The 19932-nt window shown below is 48.5% G+C and overlaps 1 protein-coding gene across 11 annotated transcripts in view; it reads left to right on the forward strand.

Moving 5' to 3' along the window:
- The window catches only part of znf536 (zinc finger protein 536), a 223199-nt gene that overhangs the window by 129780 nt on the left and 73487 nt on the right, over positions 1 to 19932 (forward strand). The window lies entirely within an intron of this gene.

Raw genomic sequence — 19932 nt, forward strand, 5'->3', positions numbered from 1 at the left:
GGCTTTCACGCAGACACTCACATTTTCCCCAACGGTCCCCCCAGCCTTCCTATCCCCCGTCTTAAGACACGCGGCTAAGTCAGGGCTAAGCCACAAAACGCCCTCCCGGGAGGGCGGATCGACCAAATGCCACCTCTCCTGGCAGGCCTCGCAGGTAAGGTGTAATTGTGCCGGCGCAGTCCTCTCCGAGCCAGCGCTCTGTCCTATTAGACACAGTGATGAGGAGTGGATTTTCAGGGCCAGGCTGGGAAAGCTGCTTCGGTCAATCCTCCCTGCCGCTCAGCATCGTAGTCTGATCCTCGAGCCCAGCCCTTACTTCACGTTTCTACCTGTTTTGCTGGTTCTTGACAAGACGGGATTTGGTCCTTTGTCTTCCTGGCACTGCCTTTTTTCATCTTTTGGAGAGAAGGGCAAAGCGAGGATGAGGGATTGAAAGTTTGTGGAGGAAAGTTTTTGGAGGACGTTTCTGGATTATGTTCACAAGGCACAAGCTGCTCACAGTGTGAACATGGCACATTGTCAATGAGATCTATTTCCATGACGATTATTTTTATACTCCAACAATCAGGGAGCCGACAGCACAGTACCACAGGAGGAAAAACAGTCCTTCTTCCAATTCGATACACACTCGGTAACATTTTAGCTGTAAATACTAACAAAGCCATGAGGGAGAATATAGTGACAAGATATCAACCTTCCTCCCGTTGCCGCTCAGCTGAGTGTCCTGTTGAGTTGTCAAGAGCGAGAGCGGCAACCCTCCTCCCGATTCCGATCGGACTCGGCTCTCCACTGTTCAGCGTTGCGGTAAATGCAACATCTGATGGCTTTCTGAAATCCAGCGTGTTGGACAGGTGAGACGCTGCAGCCGGCGTCACTTTTGAGATGCGAGTTAGCGCCGTGTCACCCTTCCCCATCTGTACGCTTTCAGCGCGGGTGGGCGGGCGCTCGCACGTTTCCGACTGCATTAAAAAGTCTTGTAAAAAAAAAAAAAAAAGAACATTTGTGCAGTCTATCGAGAATATGGCAACTCAACAGCAGATTTGGAATTCGCTGCTATATTCAGTGTCACTATTTGACTCGGTGTTTGGCAGACCGGAGCAGGGTGCAGATTGAGAGACAGTGTCACAGGGAGAGGGAAATGTCGTGCCTCCTTCATCTGCCATTTACACTGCTCCCACTTATTGCTTCCCTAAGCTTTTCCCCCCTTTGTTCCAACCTGAAAGAAAGCATCAGTCGCATCCACCTCCTGCATTACATAGCGTCCCTGACAGGCTCTGTCAGATACATCAGTGCGTTTCGGCGCGTACGACTCGTCTCCCGACGCCTCGCTCGCTGCTCAGTGGGCTGCTGGAGGGCTTTCTGTGAGACAGAAGGGCTCGGCTGCAGAGCGGGGCGAGAGCCAGGCGTCTCCATGATTTTTTCGGGGTGCATCACCATCTCTCTGCAAGTGCCAAGCGCACACCGAGGCCGTGCCATTCGCTGTAGAGAGCGTGCGACGGGGGCACGCCGTCCTCCCTCTCTTCCAGGCTTCCACGACGAATCTGGTTGCCACATTAAAGACAAACGCCGCGAATAAAATTGTAATTCAGCGAAGCTGTAATGAATGCAGCGAAATGGTTGTCTAGTGAAACATTTTGTGAACTCGATTAGAGGTGCTAAACCATTTATTCACAAAGTCTGTTATTGCAGACATAATTTGTGTGGCAGCACAGTTTACCTAATTTTATTTATGAATCCCCTGGTCAGTGTTGCTTCTACGTGAACGAGCGCGCGGACCATCTAAGGAGGAGGAAACGCGGAAATGCTGTCAGGAGCGTCTCACGATGAATTAACCTGTAAAGCTGCTTTGTCTCCCTCTGCCCGTCTGAATTAACACCCCATCGCACTGATCAATGGCGCCCCGCTAACAGCGTTAGACGTTTTGTTTTAAAATACCAGTGCCCAGCTGGTGACTCCTCGCACTCATCTGTTTGTCTCTGCTGCCGGTTCCTGCCTCCCTCCATCCTTTTCTCTCTCACTGTGTTTGTTTTCCAGGCTGGAGGGAGGGGTGCGCTGGTGGGGCTGGGTATTTGGCCCGCATCCTAGGTATCACATATCTGACCGTATTTCAAGCCCAAATGAAGCATGTTAAAAAAATCCCTCTTTCACTTTAAAGGTCAGACATTAGTGCTGGTAAAAATTGATCTGTGGATTTATGAATTTAGCCCCGTTGTTGGGGCTCCTTTGTAATGGAAGATTCAGTGGGGGAAGCTTAACATTGCATTGTTTTGCTTTGACAACGCAGCCACGAGAGCCCGTGCAGCTGTTCCCCGTGCTCACAATGGCAGATTAATTAACACAATCATGTGGCGCTGGCTCCAGCTCAACAGCCAGGTCTGCTCAGGGATAGATAGGTAAATCCTATACATGCTTTTCCAGGCTAGCGCCAGCGCTGGTGTGATGCTCCGCCACGGCGCCGTAGATTTGGTCATCGACTGGTCAGCTGTAGGAATGAAATGGTTTGCTAATTGCGCTGATGTTGGAGGGTGTGTGCGCAGTTTTTTCCCTGAAATCGTTTCAGTGGATGCAGAGAAAGCAAAGAAGCCGTGTGTGCACGTGTTTGTGTGCACGTGTTTGTGTGCACGTGTGTGCACGTGCGCGTGCACGGCCGCTGCCATTAGATGGAGCTGTTCTAATTAAGATTCTGCCGGCCGACCTGTCTCTCTTACTTACTCTTACTCTTACTTGCCTGACATTTTAAACTGTCTATTATGCCGCTTGGCTTTCAGGTGCAATGCTGTGTAAATGGCAAGTCAAAAAATTATGTATCTTTTACATACAGTTATCCATCAGGGAGGCGGCGGGGTGGGGGAGGGGGGCTGACAGATCGGGCCGGCTTTTTAAATTATTACAGGACTCTGTGATCTTTCTCCATTGATTATATCACTCTCTCTGCTGTCACTCTGTCCTCTCTCCCTCCTTATTTTTTATTTTTAATACTTCGTCGCCCTCCGCCGCGCACGCACGCGCACCTCTCCTCCGTGTTTCGCACGAGCATGACCGCAGTTTGTCAATATTTTACCCTTGGCCCATCCCCTGTGTTGATATAATGATCACTTAACAGTCAAGAGTAAGGCGAGGAGGAAATTAGGGCGTCGGCGGCAGAGAGGACAACAACACTGAAGCAATTATGTTTCTTTCAGCCCAAGCATTCTCACGTTAATGAAATCCCTTATCGTTAGGGGAAGAGGAAGGTGGGGAGAGGAGGACAGGTGCACGAAATGTACGTTGTTCATTTATCTTATTCTCTGAAATGAACGGAAGGAGCGCTGAGAATAATGCAGAGATAAAGTCCGGGCAACAAGTGTGCGTAGTATTTTTTTCTTATTGCTGGCCCTGCATTTTGCAGTGAGAGGGAGGGAGGAGAAGGAGTTTGTGAGGCAGATGAATGAGAAGGGAGGAGGAGGGGGAGGGCACGGTGTATCGCACGTTAGCATCTTCCTAAAGGACAAATCGAAGACGTTCCCCAGGCTAACATTTGAAGTATTTACCTTCCTGCTAAACGGCTGCCCTTTCCTCTGGAGATGAGATCAGTCGGTCCCGGAAAGTTTCACACATCCGGCTCATCAGCAGCTCCGGCTCATTTCTTTCTGTTTCATTTGTAAGATATTCCTATTAAATACAGTTTTCCATGCGTAGTGCACCTGTGGGGTGGCAGAGCGGCCATCTGCCCAGGGCTCCTCCAAGCTGCATGGACGGATGGGTCAAATTTCCAGTCGCGTCAAACTTCAGGAGCTAATTTTTTAATTGCAGGTTTGATTTAAGTACATTTTTGGAAAATGTCAGTTCTCTATTCAAAAAGTTCACTTTATTACCCCGACTCCAGGAAATGTCTATATTGAGGCGTTAAGCAGCGCCACCTAGTGGCTGGAGGTGTTAATAACTGTGAAAAACAACAGTGGGAACGGTTCATCCGGAAATCCCGGTGAATGAAATGTGATCGTGCCTCTGCTTCGTTGGATTTCTCCGTGTCGGCCTGTTTGCGATGTCGTGGCTTCACTGCCGTTTCAGAGGTCAGAGGAAAAAACGATGTTTGCACCAAACAGTGAATATTTCCCGCTCGTCAAACGATCACTAAAGACAGCGGCCTCCGCCTGTGTAACCCGCGACAACAGCTGCAGAGGCCCTGACTTCCTGTGGTGACAGACAGCGAGGTAAACCGCCCCGACGGTGGAGGAATACAACCACAACGCACTTGTTCTACTTACTGTTCGCTGAAGTGAGAGGATCAACCAAAAGAAACATGGTAGACTTTTGGTTTTACTGCAGAATGGTGTTTATCGTGTCACCTGTGCCCGGATGAGCTGCGAGGCAGTTATTAGACACCTCCGGACGGATCCTGGGGTGGAGTGTTTGAAATGTGGAAGCACTCGAACAGACCAGAGTGAGGAAGGGATGAAGGTCGGGATAAAAACTGAGTGAGGGGAGAATATCTGGCAGCGTGATTTCAGCAGCGATACTGGATAGATGATTAGTGATCTGGAGGGTCGGGGAACCCTCACGGTCTGAAGCTTATTAGAAAAAATCATAAAAGTTTTTCCGTCGACAGACGGCTCAGCGTGAGGGGCAGCAGGTAAATACTCAGCAGCCTGGTTTGTTCACTCGGGTGCAGAGCATGGACCTGTGTGACTTTCATATCACAGGTAATAAACCAAAGAAGAAAGCTCCAGCTTCAAGACTGGCACTCCGGACTGCAGAAGTAAAAACACGAGTCAAAACTGAACGAATCAGAGTAGAGAAAGCACAGCGCCCTGCGCTCTCTATTCAGACTGTAGGTGTGTGAAACAGGACGCAACCTCTCAGTGGCACCATGTGACGAGGCCTTGGATGAGAACAGGCTGGTGTTCCTCATGGTCCTCGCAGCATTCATGTCTGAACCAGCTCAAAGTCAAATATTTGTATATTGGGGGCATTTGTTGCTCCTTTTGCAAAGGTGTTATGTAAGTGCAGTTATCACTGTCACTGACAGATGTTGCTGTGGACATGATTTATTTCAGCTCTGGGAGTGCATCTTAAAGACCAGGTGAGGATTTTCCAGAGTCGCATACCGCGGGGATGCCGTTGCATAGAGAGGGAAGTGTTGAGCTGCGCTGACGCTAATGTCTGCTTCGAGCCGCTGCGCGAGGCTTCTCTCCATCACTCCTGTGAAGGAAAGCTATCTGATTGAAAACAGATCTGGGGCATTGGGGGGGCTGGCCGTAGTTCGTTGGATTTAATGACCCATTTCCTCAGCTGCCTCATGCCACAAGCAGTTAAACGACAGTCAGGGTGCCCAGAGGTCCCTACCGTAGGGCCGGGGGGAGTACCGAGTACACTAGCGTAGAGACAGAGTGAGTAATTGAGAGCGACATACCCTGGCTACCAGGCAGCAAATCAAAGCCCCTTTCCCCAGCAGGAAGTTAACTACCATCCACCGTCGTCTCGAGTCAGATGTTCAACACATTCCTCCAGTTATTCTGCGATCGAGGGCTGGAAGTCACTTCTCCCAGTGTGGCTGCAGAACGTGCGTCCAGCACATAGACCGGTCCCAGATGAGTTCAGAGATTTCAGCAGCTGCAGCTTTTCTGTGGAGGATCACAGGAGTTTCTTGTGCCTTTCAGAATGTGGGCACATCACTGACATGCAGCTTAGACTCCTGCTGCAGCTGTAGACCTGTGATTTTGATTCATGCCCTCTGGAGTAATATACAGCGCTCAGCAGGTTTATTAGACCGCTTCACAAAAATGTTAGAATCTGTCAGAAATGTGTTTACATTTCTGTGGTTAGGATTATTCAGCACACAAACTGAAATCACGTCTTTGTACCTGAGATGGAGCCGACGCTGGACGGATCAGAACATTCAAACACCGGTCTTCCTGTTCAGGTAAATAACGGTAATTTGGCAGTAATAATAATAATGGCTGACTATTTTATTCAGCTTCTTAGGAAAACAGTTTGGAAATTAATGGATGGCAGCAATAATTATAGTTCAGTATTAAAAACATCGTCGTGACTGAAGAGCAGGCACAGACGCTTTTGGATTAACCACAAACAAATTACACATTTGAATTTTACTGTGTGTAACATGGAGCTGGAGCAAACATCGCTCATCTCTTCCTCTCGACTAATAATGGCGAGTGGATGGAGCGGGAGGTGGAGCCAGCAGCGGTGCTGTACACCCGCCTGCTGCCCCGCCCTGATCTCGGCTCTGTTTTTAATCACATAAAACTTTAATATAAAACACACACAAAAACAAACGCAAACAGCACGTCAGACACGTTCAGCACCGTCACAGGCGGGCTCAAGATGGCCGCCGGGTTGGTGGCGCGCTCCTTTGCATATTTCAGTTCTTTGCGGGCAGCACCGTCCGTCCAAATGGAAAACTTGAAAACCTGAAACATGATGGTGGCTTTTTATTAAAAAACATTTTTCATTTTTATTTTCGTCTTCCTGATAAAGGGGAGTTCTTCCTCCCCACTGTCACCAGGCGCTGCTCACAGAGGGTTTTCTGATTGAAGCGTTGTTGTGAGCTGTCGCTGCGTGAGGAACAATCAGCTGAAGACGAGCGACAGATGCAGAGCAGATGTGCCTCTATTAAATATATTTTTGAACCTTCCCGTGTGATGCCGGGCTGCACCGTGTCACTAACGCTTCAGTGCATGAAACAGTTTCATGGATCCAAAATGTTCCTTTGAACACAGAGATGCAAACGACACGGTGCCGTTAAACACACGTCAGAGGGTGTCGATGCGACCTCGCCATGTTCGGGCAGCGCCGTCGAGTCTGGCGATTAACCCCCTCGACCTTCCGTGCAGCGAGGAGGGACCTCGACAGACGGAGACGCCAAACTTCCTCCGCCACAAACTTCTGTCCTATCGAGCTAACCATCAATTATTAATGTCCGCAATCCTGCTCAGATATAGAAAAGCTGGCAATTACGCGCTACTCTGTCTTTTGGGTTTTGGCCGCCTCCGTCTCCGGCCCGCGTCTGCCTCTCTGCCCGTTCAGCTCCCCTCTATAAATATAAAACAGCTAGCTCCTCTTAGCACACCACGACTTCTCTCATTGCAGATATCCAGATCCAGATTAATTTGTAATTAGTCTTGAGTTGTTGAGCCTCTGAAAGATAAAGGATTCCAGCTCCCGTTCTGTTCGCCCCAAACACTGACGATCACTTAAAAAGAACAAACGCTCTCGCTCTTGATAAAAATAGCTTAAGCTTGGACTTATTTGTTTGGCGACAAATGCCAGACGCATATGTCTGAATGGCTCGGGTGATGCTAGAGCAGAGAATAAATGAGTTGGTCTATAATAAAACTCGTCATTGTGTCTCTTTTGTTAAAAAAGGGAAGGGGGGTGTTAACTCTTCATCGGCTGAGCGAGGGCTGGAGTTTGTCAGAAAAGTCGTCCTTTCGCAGGTGGTGGATCTGTTTTTAAGGTGGTATGAGTGTAAAAACAATGCACTGGAGTAGATTTGAGTCGTTTAAGAGGACAGGGGGTGCACGCAGGGGGGCGAGGGCTGCTTCAGTCTATTAATAGTTGAGTCATCAGTGCCTCAATGTTCCGAAATGGCAAATTGTTAGATCCCCAATGGTGATTATTACTTGCTGTCAATGACCTTCATAACAAATTAAAATTATGCGACTGGGACAGAGCGTGCTCTTTAATAGGCGTTATGCATGGGATTGCGTGTGTGTATGCATGTTACTGTGTGCATGCAAATGTGTGTGTGCTTTGTATGCGGGCAGCCTGTGGGTGCAGGCCTGTAGCATTTGAAAACTGGGCCTTTGTCTCATTTATTCTTAAAGTGTGTCTCTCTCCGTGGTCATTGTGTCACACACACACACACACACGCACACACGTGCACACACACACACACACACACGTGCACACACACGCACACACACGCACACACACACACACGCACACACACGCACACACACACACGTGCACACACGCGCGCACACAAGGCAAGGTGTGTAAATCTTTTTATTTCATTTTCTGAGACACTCGACAAGTTCATAGAAGAGGAAAAAGGGACGCGTCCTTGGTCTGTGGATTTACTGCCTGACCGGGCTCTAGTCCACGTGGCGCATGCGTGCGCGGCGAGCAGCAGATTTACCCGCCGTCGCTGCTCTTCCACAGAGACCTTGTTAAAAGTGCTCGTCCCTCGTGGTAATATATGTCTTTAAGTGCGCATTTATGCTCCCGAGCTATCGATCACTGCACATCCCTCACCAGATAATTACTCCACCTTAATATGCATCCTTAATGAGGCCTAATTGATTCGTTTTCATTGATGGAGAATAACGCCACTAATGGCTGCGGTGTGTGTACAGTATGGACTCTGACCAGTGGCAGATGGATGGAGGGTGGGATGGAAGTGCTGCGACTGAGTTTGATGATTGGCCTATTGTGCCCGCTGTTGATTTAGCGTGCTCGGGAATGAATAGGAAATCAATGGCGGCTTAGGGAGGAGTTCTACTTTATCCAGCGTTAAAGAGACAGCGCGTGCAACAGGGTGGCTGTCGTAGGTGGCGGGAGGTGGAGAGGGGCTCGCACCGTCAGCTTTCTTTTTCCGTTTGCTCTCCGTTTGTCTTTGCTCGGCTTTTATGTCCCGCCGTGGCCGCTCTTCTGGTTTTCTGGTCTTTCCTGTCTTCCTCTGCCTTCCCAGCTTCCCCCTCTTCTTCCCGTTTTCCCTCTTGTTTCTAATCATCTTGTTTCCATTTCAACCGCTTTGTTCTGCCGCTATTTTCATTTCTGTTTTTATCGCTCTTTCACCATCGTGTGCGTTCTGCCCTTTTTCCTTTCCTTTATTCCTTTCCTTTCTCAGCAGCCTAGTCATCCTTCACTAATGGTAACCACACCACTTCCTGCCAACACAGACTGAGAGGGGGCATGATGAATATACACCCTGATTATTATAGCATTACACACACAAACGCGCGCACACACACATGTTGGAGTGTGTGTGTGTGTCTACAAACACACATTAGTAACTGCTTTTGTCTTCTTGTCCTAAAAGACACCTACCTCTGTCCCCATCTGCCTTCTGTGCTCTCATGCATGCATGCAGACAGTGGTGGACAGCACACACACACACACACACACACACACACACACACACACACACACACACACACACACACACACACACACAAACACACACTCATAGACCCTCAAGCATCATCCACAGCCTCTCGACGGGGCTATGATCACCCTGCTAGAATGATAAAGTTAGTGAGACATCAGTGCTCCCTCAGACATTTCTGTGTGTGTGTGTGTGTGTGTGTGTGTGTGTGTGTGTGTGTGTGTCTTTTTCCAATGCTCTTTGAAGCCTGAAACAGACTTGAGTAGGGGGGAAACAAAGGTGGGCCAGTGCCAGGGAGAAACTTATGGCACCGTTCCTCTGCTCGTAGCCGGGCAGAGGCATAGCCTTTACTGAGGGAGAGAGCCACCTTCTGTCAGCTGGGGGGGGGTTAAAAAGAGAAAGCAGGGGGGAGAAGGCTCCTTTTAACACCCTCGGGAGTCACCTGCTTCCTTGCAGGTTTTTTAGAATACACGTCCTTCATGTCTGAGTAGTTTTGGAGGAATCACCGTCGCAGCAGAAGATCAGAAATCATTCAGAAGTGCTTCAGACAAACACACTTCCACCCTGCCAGCCTTTCATTACCACCTATCTCTCCTCCGTCCTCGCTCCTCTCCTCGTTTTTCCTCCTCCTCCTCCTCCACAACTCCAGTCTTAGTGCGGGTGTTCACTAATAAATATAAATGTTTGTGATTAGCATCTCTGCAGCACAGGTGCATGTTTGTTGCGAGGGGAGGCTTGTTCATTAATTTTCAGCCATGAAAAGTGCAGCGCGCCATGAACGCAGAGTCCAAATCGCACACACTGATAAATGAACGCACAGATTGTTAATGTACCATTGTAAGGCTGCTGCCTCCACCAGCTCTGAAAAAAACACAGAAAACAGGGCCTGCTGCCAAAAGCAGGGCTGAGTGCGCGCACACACGCGCAGGCTGAGAGGTGTGGCAGGTCGGCGTTCAGCTCAAAGCAGCTTCTTTATCCTTATAGCAGCTCGGGATTATTTTCACTATAATGTAGGACCCCCCGCCCCCCCAGACTCTGATTCGGTGAACCGGTTTCTGCAGCCATGTGGACCGGGCCTCGCAGATTTCAAAAAACATGCTCAATAATCCTCAAAGTGTTCTTCCTGCCCCCGTCCTGATGGTCGCCGCGGTGGTTTCATACGTGGATTAACCCCCGCGGGTCTCTGCGGACGCAACATGTCGTGTGCGCATTATCAGAATTACCGCCTCCTGCGTACTTTAATTCGATAATGTGCTCGAATGTAAAAAAAAGGCATCGTCAATATGTGTTTTTGGAGATACAGTTCATTCGCGGCGAGGACGAGTAAACAAAGAGAAAGCGAATAAAATGGGCTGTTTTTCAGGAGCTGCAAAAATGTTTTATTAGGGGAGCGCCGAACACCTGCCTTAAAATGTCGTTTCAACATCTCCCGAATGCCATTTTGCTTAATTGACTTGGAAATGGCCCAAATGTATTGCTGAATGCGGTCTAATTAATATTAATAATAAATGCCATTATTAACATCAAAGAACATCTGGTGCCCCTGTTTACCCCACCGCCTTATATGTAACACACTCTGCTGCTGTTTGAATCTCACAAACACGTGTGTGTGTGTGTGTGTGTGTGTGTGTGTGTGTGTGTGTGTGTGTGTGTGAAAACCTAAAACCTCAACAAACTTCCTTCTCTGCCTCCTTCCTCCTTGGCGGCCGAGCGAGGTCAGAGCAAGAGGTGAGGACGGCGTTCGCTCTTTCCCGGCCTTCCTCCTCTCCTCTCGGTCCGGACCCGGTTGCTGTAATACCTCGGAGACGTCTCTGATCCCGGGTGTATTCCCGCGGCAGCAGGAAAAACACGGCGTGCGCATTAAGAGAGAGAGGCGCTCCTCTCGGTGCTCATAAATCACGGGCCGAATAACTTTAATCTAAAATTTCATTTAGTAGTGGTTGTCAGGTGGTAAAAGGAGGGGCATAATGCAGTGGTGTTTAATGATAATTGGTGTTTGGTTAATAAATTCTGCGAGTTCAGATTACGTTCTAGCTGTGGCTGGAGTGCTAGCATCAGCAGTGTAACTAAACCTCAAATTGATTAACTCGCATGAACCAGACGCTCACAAAGATGGCAGTGGTCCAAATCAAAAAAAAGAGGAGAAGAAGAAGAATGAAGGGGAGGGGTGTGAGAGAGCGAGCGAGCATCAGGCCGGATGGTGTTGTGTTGCTCTGCTGTAAGGAAATCAAGTCCCCCCGGGCGCATTTTTAAAAGCCTAATGCCTTTCAAATGATGTCATCACGTTTACTCTCTCTCCCCGTCTCACCCAATCTCTCTTAATATCTTTCCCCTTTTCAAACTGTTTCCGCCACCCCCAGCACACACACACACACACACACACACACACACACACACACACACACACACACACTCTGGTCCTCCCCTCAATCAGTTATTTGGCTGCAGGGAGAGGCCGCCGGGCTTCGACGGGAGTCACGTGACACATTAGAATAATGGCCGAGCAAAAAGCAAAACATCTTGTGTTTTTATGACTGATGTGCTTTTTTTCTCCCCCCCCCCCCAGTTTTATTTCCTGAAAGTGATATCATACTAATCAAAACCACAGAGCGTTTAGAGTGCAAAGTGTGATTGAAAGAGCGCCATTAAGGAACTGCCAGCACCCCCCCACGCCCGCCGCCATCCTCCAACCTGCACCCCTGGCATCGCACACGGCCTCTGCTTTTATTTTCATGTTGTTGATGATTTTTTTTCCATTAATGGGAGCTGGGTGTGGCCACTGTCCCAGGGGCACGCACACACATCAGTTTGTATCTTTGTCAGTCAGTTGCTGTGCTGCCTCCTCGGTGGCGTATCCCCCTCGGTGGCGATGCTTCGGTGGTGACGTGCGGTCAGAAGGGAGTGAGGTGTCTCTTGCACACACACACACACACACACACACACACACACACACACACACACACACACTGTGAGTCAGAGGGGAAGTGTGTGTGCGTGAGTGTGAGTGCAGCCGACAGCAGGCAGAGTGACTGATACTCAGCCTGCCTCCCAGATGGCCTGCTCAACTCTGCTCCAATCTGATCTCGGAGCCTTTGTTCTGGCATGTTCCATTACGCCGCCGTGACACCAGTAAAGGCAGAGGGGAGAGGAGCTGGTCTCAGATCAGATACAGCTGAATTATACATGTATTTCTCCTTTTTCCCCCTCTGTGATATTCTTGTAGGAGCACAGTCGCAGCGCTGCGTTTGTCATGTTTCTTCCTGGGGTGGAGGCAGGGGAGGGCTCACGCATGCAAACCGCAGAAGAAGAAGCGGCGCGTCGAATGTTTAATGAATAAGAATAAAAACAGATTTTCACATGAATTATGATCATTTTGGCTGAAATCAAGCTCAGCACGAGCCTCTGACACAAGCGATGCTTCGACATTCGGCGCCGTTCTCACCGAGCAGCGCAGCCAGCAGAGGGTCCGCTGCCCCGTAGGACACTCGCCGACATGAACAAATAAAACTGTGACTGTGGTTTAGCTCGCAGTGACGGCACGATGGTGTTCGTCCTTCTTACGCCATCTTGGGTCGTTTAGAGTCACCAACCTCACCGGTCGGTCTCAGAAAACCGGCCAGCCGAGCCACAGGATGCGCGACACCAGGAACCTATCAGAAACAAGCTGCCACGCAGCCTCCCACCACCAGCCGGCAGCACCTCTGTGAGCGTCATCTGAAACCAAATACGACAACGTGGGGCAGATCAGACTGCGAAACCCATCTCTCATTGGCTAACGACCTGCCAATCACGAGTCTGTAGCCAACCTTCCTCTCGGACACCGAGATCAACAAAGCGTCCAAAGCAGAAACGAAGCTCTCCTGCTGCTGAAAGCAGAAACATCTCAGCGAGCTTTGTGTGTTCAGACCAAACAGGAAGCTGAGATTTGAGCTCAAATCTGTGAGAAGGAGAAGTGTCGGTAAAACTTTCAGGTTGGGTAGAAAAACCTGAAAAACAATCATTTTTTTCTGTGCAGTTTATTTAAAAATGTTAACACGCAGACATTTGTTAACACAAATGACTGACTTTGTGTCACAATGTCACAACATCCGCACAGAAGCAACCAACTGTAGGGAAATGTAGTTTTTGTGATTGTAGTTCACAGGCTCACCTGTGACCGTCGCATTAATGTCGCGTCTCCAACAGAAAATCTTTGCATGAAAAGAAAAAAATCAATACTCAGGACAGTTACGGCGGGGTGTCAACAGGCGGTCTGAGCCCCCCCTCTGCTGCGGCGATGCCTAATATATGGCGTGACCTTCAAAATGTCATAAATGTGTTGTGCAATAAAGTGTCAATATTTGTGGTTATATGGAGCCGGCTGACTTTTACAGTAATTGGAACAGCCGCATTAAACCTGCGGATCAGCCGACTGATTAAAGACGCGCGGGCCGGACGCTCGTCACGTGTGCGCACGTCACACGCCTCTACGGCCCAACGCACCTCTGTGTGCGCTCTGTGTGTGAATGTGTGAAGCCCATTTATTATTGAAGGGCTGTTATATGCCAGGAGAGCACACTCTCATCCTCTCAGTAGTGTGTCTTCCTCTTACAGGAGCACTATTAACCCTGACACACAAGGACACGTCTGTGTGTGCGCTGAGTGTGTGTGTGTGTGTGTGTGTGTGTGTGTGTGCGCTGAGTGTGTGTGTGTGTGTGTGTGTGTGTGTGTGTGTGTGTGTGTGTGTGTGTGTGCGCTGAGTGTGTGTGTGTGTGTGTGTGTGTGTGTGTGTGTGCGCTGAGTGTGTGTGTGTGTGTGTGTGTGTGTGTGTGTGTGTGTGTGCGCTGAGTGTGTGTGTGTGTGTGTGTGTGTGTGTGTGTGTGCGCTGAGTGTGTGTGTGTGTGTGTGTGTGTGTGTGTGTGTGCGCTGAGTGTGTGTGTGTGTGTGTGTGTGTGTGTGTGTGTGCGCTGAGTGTGTGTGTGTGTGTGTGTGTGTGTGTGTGTGTGTGCGCTGAGTGTGTGTGTGTGTGTGTGTGTGTGCGCTAAGTGTGTGTGTGTGTGTGTGTGTGTGTGCGCTGAGTGTGTGTGTGTGTGTGCGTTGAGTGTGTGTGTGTGTGTGCGCTGAGTGTGTGTGTGTGTGTGTGTGTGTGTGTGTGTGTGTGCGCTGAGTGTGTGTGTGTGTGTGTGTGTGCGCTAAGTGTGTGTGTGTGTGTGTGTGTGTGTGCGCTGAGTGTGTGTGTGTGTGTGTGTGTGTGTGTGCGCTGAGTGTGTGTGTGTGTGTGTGTGCGCTAAGTGTGTGTGTGTGTGTGTGTGTGTGCGCTGAGTGTGTGTGTGTGTGTGTGTGTGTGCGCTGAGTGTGTGTGTGTGTGTGTGCGCTAAGTGTGTGTGTGTGTGTGTGTGTGTGCGCTGAGTGTGTGTGTGTGTGCGCTGAGTGTGTGTGTGTGTGTGTGTGTGTGTGCGCTGAGTGTGTGTGTGTGTGTGTGTGTGTGCGCTGAGTGTGTGTGTGTGTGTGTGTGTGTGTGTGTGCGCTGAGTGTGTGTGTGTGTGTGTGTGTGTGCGCTGAGTGTGTGTGTGTGTGCGCTGAGTGTGTGTGTGTGTGTGTGTGTGTGCGCTGAGTGTGTGTGTGTGTGTGTGTGTGTGTGTGCGCTGAGTGTGTGTGTGTGTGCGCTGAGTGTGTGTGTGTGTGTGTGTGTGTGCGCTGAGTGTGTGTGTGTGTGTGTGTGTGTGTGTGCGCTGAGTGTGTGTGTGTGTGCGCTGAGTGTGAGTGTGTGTGTGTGTGCGCTGAGTGTGTGTGTGTGTGTGTGCGCTGAGTGTGTGTGTGTGTGTGTGTGTGAGTGTGTGTGTGTGTGTGTGTGTGTGTGTGTGTGTGTGTGTGTGTGTGTGTGTGTGGGGTCTGGTGTTTTTCCTGCTTCTAATCTGTGTTTTGGATTTTTTAATTTTAGCCCCATCTGGGGTGGGCAGGTGGGCCAGTGTCTGCTACACGATGCCGGGAGTCTTTGCCAAAAAGGGATCTGTACAGTAGACCACTCAAAATATGTTTATGAGTACGGCTACAGTATGGTGCAGACCGAGTGCTGGGGGGGGTTTATATAATTATTTCCTCTTTCCAGGACGGCACACGTAACAGGGAGGGTGCAGCTGATGGAGAAAATTATAATTCCACCTGAAATCACGAAACCATAGGAACAGATTTCACGTCCCAGCTCAACAGACAGAAGACAAACCCCGGCCCCCTCCCCTCCCCCTCCGTAAAAGAAGCCTTGATAACTCGAGCGGGGGGGCGGGGATTGTTTTTTGCCTCAGGGCGATGAAGTGTCTGTGTCCATGTGGACAAACTGAAGATTTTTCCTCCATTAAAGGGAGAAAAGTGGACGTGTGCAGGCCAGAGGCCAGCTCGTCAGGCTGATGTCACACCTACTGCACCTCTGCTGCTGCGTCAGGCGCAGGAACAGGAGGGTTTGGCTTCAGCAGCTGCCGCCGGGCTGCTGTGACATCATAAAGCTGCTTCCCTGTTGGGTCGTTCCCTCTCAGATCGAGTCACCTCGGGGCTTCTGCTCCCACGTGTTATAAGTCTGAACATATACATGATACACGTGTCTGTCATATAAGGAGCGCTGTGCAAACTTCATATACCAAAAACACTTTTGGTTGTTGTTGGAAACTGAAATCTGAGGTTTGAACCCTGAAGCCTAAAGCTGTGACGGCTCCTTATCGCGCTGCTGTTACGCTAAAATAAGTTGTCTGGCTTTTTTCATGTGGTGCTTTAATTATGACTGAGAAATTATTTTTTAACATATGTGCCAGTCTGATAAATCTTACATATAAAAAGAGGCGTTGCAACTTTAACATGTGCACATTTTTGTACATAAAAATAAGAGCAGCAAACGAAAGCGAAGATGAAGCTAAAGCACGGTCGTGCAGACGGCGACTTTTTCTCCAGCGCTTCACGTTTTTTTTTTTCCTGAGGTCGGGCGGGTTCAGCGGAGCAGGACGAGGCGTCGCTTTCATGTTTTTCCACTCTGAGCTGAAATTTTGCTGAAACACATCCGAGCCTTCGAATCCAGGAGTCCATAAATCGGTGAAAGATTACACACACGTGCGAGCGCCCGGAGGCGGCGGTTGGTGCGATTCGTGAACACGTCCCCGAAACGTGCACGTCTAACTAGAGCTGGGCGATAGAACGATAACGATATGTATCGCGATATAACTTTTACTCGATAGAGAAATTAAGCTATCGCGATAGACCTCGCCGCTCTTGTCCTCTTAAAAAAAAAAAAAAAAAAAAAAAAAGGTCAGCCAATCTAAATTAAGTAGCGCAGAGCCGAACCAATCACAGCCGCAGCGTCACGTCGCGTCACTTGTTACGTACAGCACAAGTGCCAAGCCGCACGTGTGTTTGTTTGGGAAGCAGCCAGCGGGTAATGGAGCCAGCGGGTAATGGAGGAAATGAGTGTGCCGACTAGAAAAATCAACCGAGCGTGACCGAAGAGAAAACAGATGATGGTTCCAACGCCGGAGAGATTGTCGAACGGAAGAGCCATAGAAGTTCCGTAGTGTGAAGGTATTTCGGCTATTTCAAGTCTGACAAAAAACAGAGTAGCGTGCACTGTAAATTGTGCCGAAAGCAAGTCTGGAAATACAATAAACTGGTGCATGCGTCACACTGTGCGCCACGTTATTGTTTCGGTGAAATGAATTTCTACAATACTGTTAATTCTACTCTCTGCAGTGTTTAAATGCTCACATATACACACAGTTCCTGTCCCTCCACACATACGACTCGGTTCTGCTTCTATGCCCCAGCTTTGTTTACTTTTTCCCACCGAGGCTTCTAGACTTCTGATTGGCCAACATTTCTGCACGGTTAGGAATCTAGCGCCACCTGCTGCTTTGGCATGTTCATAGCAGCGTTTTCCTTCATTTCTGCCTTTATGTGTGGACGGGATTTTTTTTTTTTAAAATGAAAACGGAAAATCTCCGTTTTCAAAAATACCCGTGTACGTGTGGACGTAGCCTCAGTCTCTGACTGGAAGCGCTAATTCGTCATTCGGCTTTTGTCAGACTAAAGTAACTGTTAAAACTGTTTGAAAAGCTCAGCTATACAACAAGGAGAGATTGAGAATTTCCTTTTAGTTCTCAGTTTATTTGATATTGACAAAAGTTAGTCAGTTTTGTCTGTTCTTCTGTAAAACAAACTAAGATTTATTTTTAGAATTAATATTTTGTTTCTAAGTGGAATTGACAGTTTAGTCTGTTTCGTTTGTTCTATTTTGAAACTTAAACGCTTTAGCGGCTGCCTTTTGTGTAGTTTGCAATATTTGCCTTTATCTATCTGAAAAAGTCTCATGTTCCTTAAGTACATCTACCCTGTTGAACTTATTATGGGAAATAAATATTTAAATAAAAACAAGCTGCTGATTATTTCACATTTTACTTGTGAGCAACAGCACATTTAAATCTTACAAATATAGTTATTTGGCTGATATCGTGATAGATATCGTTATCGCCTGAAATGAAAAAAACATATCGTGATATGAAAAAATCTCATATCGCCCAGCTCTACGTCTAACCCATCGAAACTCTGACATGTGAGGCTTTTATAAACCGTCTTGTCGTGCGTTGGAATTCAGGACGTGAAAAGTAAAAGCTCAAACTGAACAGAACGATTATTTTCCATCTCCATCTGAAAGTCTGAACGATCGTGGCGCCTCATTCCTCTCACGTGTGAGCGCAGGAAGCATTAAATCCTGTGTGTGTGAAAGCTGACTCAGCAGGGAGCATTAAATAAAATACAAAAACATATATTTATAGTCATCCTCTGTTGTATTTGAGTAGATGTCGACTTTTCGGGGAGTTTTTCTGTGTGGAAATGAAATAATTTCCACGAAACAAACAAAGTGGTGCCTGAAATAATTCCGCTCAATGCTGTAAATTTCCTGCAGATGTTCTTTTAGTTCTCCACAGATTCGATTGGACTCGTCGGTGCTGCAGAAGTTAAACATCTGCCTCTCGGCCCTCGCCCTGCCCCCCTCTCCTCTTACTGTACGCTGAATGAAACCGTCCCGCCGTGCAGAGCGGCGATGACGGCGTATTGTCCCTCACAGACTTACATTTAGGTCGCCTTTCACTTCCTGCTGTGATAAATAGGCTTCAGCCTGATAGCGGCGAGGCTGGATGGACTCGTGTGTTTAGTGTCAGTGTGGAAGAGGACTTGCTGACTTGGGTCTTTCCATTCTGTAAACCTTATTTGACTCCCCGACAGAGGAGGAGGAGGAGGGGGGAGCCGCAGAAAAGAAAAGATTAGGCTCCTGTTAGCGACTGCTCCTCATTGTGCTCCCGTGGGTGCCTCCGTGGGTTTGATTCTTCCTCTTTCTTTCTGCCCCCCCGCCTTCCCCCGCACACACGCCCAATCGTGTGCGGCACAGAAAATAAATAACACTTACTTTCTGCTGAATGGCGAACAGTTCAGCGTTGGTCTAGGCCATGTTAGCCTGCCCGTACACAAAGGCGCCACCGGACCCGGCATGATCCGCCGCGTCCTGTGAAACGTCGGGTTCGAGCTTTGACGAGCGGATTCATGAGGCAAAGCTGCCGGAGGACGTCCGCGGACGTCTTTCCGGGCTGTTACAGAGACCAGATCTGCTGGTGCGAGCGCAACAGACGTCCCAACGGTTCACAGCTGTCTCAGTTTCAGGTTAATTCACTGTGTGTCCTGCTGAAGATCGTCAGAGCCTGAGGGCGTGTGTGTGGATGAAGTTCCACCTGCGTGGTTGTTCGTGAGGCCAGAGTCAGATCCCTCTCTGAGGCACCGCAGGAAGCTCTTTGACTGTTAGTCAGAGCTTTGCCGTCACCATGAGAGCACAAAGAAAACATCAAATGCTGTTTTGCACATAAACTATATAAAAATTAAATGAACTGCACTATATTTGTTAATGAGTGGAGATATTTTTCTCATTTTAGCTTTTTATTTCTTTCATTTTTATTATTGTGAAACACAATAAATGAATTTAGGCCAGTGTCCTTATTTTGAGCACGTGCAGGGATTCATGAGATGTTTTAAAGAAGAAATTTGAACGAATGTAATGCTGCTGATTGTTTGAGTGTGTATTTAAATACTGAGCATATTTAAGTTCTAAAGTGTGATGGAAGCCCGCAGAGATCAGATGAATGAGTCCTGCAGCCGTCCCGTAATTAAAGAAAACATAAAAAAAGCTCCAGAACAAAAGCAGGAAATGAATTTGGGCGTTTTGCTGTGAGATCTCGCGTTGAACCTCCCGCACGGCGACGTCCACCAAATTGTGCAGAACCAGAAAGGATATTTTTAATTTTACAGCTTCCAGATATTTATCAAGTATCTGTTGTATATTTTTCTCTGATGCGTTTCTTCTCCCGGCCTTTAAACACGGCAAATCAGCGCGGCGAGGCCGGCGTGTGCAGCGTGACGCCGACACCCTCACCTCAGATTATGCTGCTGTCAACACATTCCCAGGTTGTCGTCACTCATCTTTAGATTTGCGTTCGGGGGGTGATCGCGTTGATAACAGACTGCTGTTGCACTAAACTGTGCATCATCGTTTTTTTGGCGTGCGGAGGAAGTGGCGGAGGGCGGGGTCAAAACTGTTATCACCCTATCATATCTCTGACAGCTACCTGTCAAAATCGGGTCGCAGCAAGAGATGCGAGGATATCCTGCGATGCTGACGAAGCCAAACGCGGCCCTCTCCCTCTTTTCTTCTGTCTCAGTTTGCATTGTTAATTCTCACTGCACTCCAGCATTAGCTTAACGCGAGCGACGACAGCAGCCAGGATAAAAAAAGAAAAACAGGAGGAGGTTATGGGGGGGTG

This window comes from Astatotilapia calliptera, chromosome 1 (assembly GCF_900246225.1).
Source record: "Astatotilapia calliptera chromosome 1, fAstCal1.2, whole genome shotgun sequence".
In the NCBI taxonomy this organism is placed as follows: domain Eukaryota; kingdom Metazoa; phylum Chordata; class Actinopteri; order Cichliformes; family Cichlidae; genus Astatotilapia; species Astatotilapia calliptera.